This window comes from Antechinus flavipes, chromosome X, assembly GCF_016432865.1.
Source record: "Antechinus flavipes isolate AdamAnt ecotype Samford, QLD, Australia chromosome X, AdamAnt_v2, whole genome shotgun sequence".
Taxonomy (NCBI): Eukaryota; Metazoa; Chordata; class Mammalia; order Dasyuromorphia; family Dasyuridae; genus Antechinus; species Antechinus flavipes.
This window is the reverse complement of record NC_067404.1, coordinates 54,975,752-54,978,090: the sequence shown is the minus strand read 5'-3', so window position 1 is coordinate 54,978,090 and position 2,339 is coordinate 54,975,752.

Sequence of the window (2,339 nt, the reverse complement as noted above, 5' to 3'; positions counted from 1 at the left end):
ACCTAACACATTCTCATCTCCCCTTAGTGGAAGAGAATGTCTGTCAAGGACGGATCTGACTCTTGGAAATGGCTACAAGTCATTTAGAAGACTGATTTGGGGCATGACGGATTTGGTCGGATGTGAGGCAAAGAGGTGAGATGGGTGAGAAGTGGCCTTTTTTGTGGATGTGCCTTGTAAATCACCACTAATGGTCCAAAGGCCCACTTTTCCTTCCAAATAAAAAGAATTCCAAAACAGCCCTAGGGACCTGTTTGGAATGACGATGCTCCTCCTCTCCTCCAAGGATTCTGTTGCAAAGGAGGTAGATAATCCATTTGAGCATGTAAATCTGCTCTTGTGAGTTGCTTTAAAGTCTCCTTATTTACACCTTGCACCATATATGCTAATAAAGACAGAAGTATCATTTTCAGGGTATAGGCCTTTCTGGTTGTAACCAGGCTAGTCTTCAGATGAAAGGCATATGGTTCCACACCAGGCCTTTAACTGATCGTTGCTCTAGAGCTGAAAGGAAGCTCTGAAACTATCCCCTTTAGGCCCATCCCCTTCATTTTACAGAGGGAGAAACAGAGGCTCAGAGATGGGCAGAGACCTGTACAAGAGTATAGAGATACCAAGAGGCAGAATCAGATGTTAAAGGAGAAAATGGAAATAAGAGTCCCAGAGAAGATAGTCTTTGCTCAGGCAAGATAGACTGAGACAGTGGTTCAGAATAATCCCCTAGTGATTTTTTAAAATGTTTTAAAAATAATTATAACTTTTTATTGACAGAAGCCATGCCATAATTTTTTTTACATCATTATCCCTTGCACTCGCTTCTGTTCCGATTTTTCCCCTCCCTCCCTCCACCCCCTCCCCCAGATGGCAAGAAGTCCTTTACATGTTAAATAGGTTACAGTACATCCTAGATACAATATATGTGTGCAGAACCGAACAGTTCTCTTGTTGCACAGGGAGAATTGGATTCAGAAGGTAGAAATAACCGGGAAGAAAAACAAAAATGCAGATAGTTCACATTCGTTTCCCAGTGTTCTTTCTTTGGGTGTAGCTTCTTCTGTCCATCACTGATCAATTGAAACTGAATTAGCTCTCTTTATCGAAGAGATCCACTTCCATCAGAATACATCCTCATACAGTATTATTGTTGAGGTATATAATGATCTCCTGGTTCTGCTCATGTCACTTAGCATCAGTTCATGTAAGTCTCGCCAGTCCTCTCTGTATTCATCCTGCTGGTCATTTCTTACAGAACAATAATATTCCATAACGTTCATATACCACAATTTACCCAGCCATTCTCCAATTGATGGGCATCCATTCATTTTCCAGTTTCTGGCCACTACAAACAGGGCCGCCACAAACATTTTGGCACATACAGGTCCCTTTCCCTTCTTTAGTATCTCTTTGGGGTATAAGCCCAGTAGTAGCACTGCTGGATCAAAGGGTATGCACAGTTTGATAACTTTTGGGGCATAATTCCAGATTGCTCTCCAGAATGGTTGGATTCATTCACAATTCCACCAACAATGTATCAGTGTCCCTGTTTTCCTACATCCCCTCCTACATTGTGCATTATCTTTCCCTTGTCATTCTAGCCAATCTGACAGGTGTGTAGTGGTGTCTCAGAGTTGTCTTAATTTGCATTTTTCTGATCAATAATGATTTGGAACACTCTTTCATATGAGTGGAAATAGTTTCAATTGTCTGTTCATATCCTTTGTCCCCTACTAATCTTAAAATACCCATTTTGCTTTCCTTTCCTGAGAGCTCCTGGGACTAGGTTCTTTCTAGTCTTCAGTGTTTTAGATCCTGAAGGTTGGAGCTAGAGACTGTGACAAGAAACAGATGTAGTGTTGGTGGGGTGAGGTGGGCTGGCGCAGTTTGGGCTTCCTCCAAGCTTCCTATGCCTGATGTGGATGGAGCTATCAACAACAAAGAGGTATCTGCCTTCCAGCAAAGATTTGAATTTTAAAAATCCTTTGGTTCTAGTTAATTATGACAAGGGAACCAGAATCTCCACAAACAACTTCTGAAAATACATTAGCTTTAGCTGACATGAGTTGAGATATTGTTCTTAGTCTATTTTAGCCAGTGCTAGTCTCTGTGGGACTCAAAGGGCCTTACTCACCTTTTTACTGAAGCTCATCTCCATCCAAACATGGTGATCATATCACCCTGGGGAAATACTTGATTGGTGCAGTGGAAATGATTTAGTCAAGACTTCACAGATTGAAAGAAGTCAGAATTACAGCCTAAACTAGCTGTCGATTTTCTGAAAACCTCCCATCCAAAAAATCAAAAACAATTAAAAATAAGAAGTTCATTTGTTATCTTTTTAC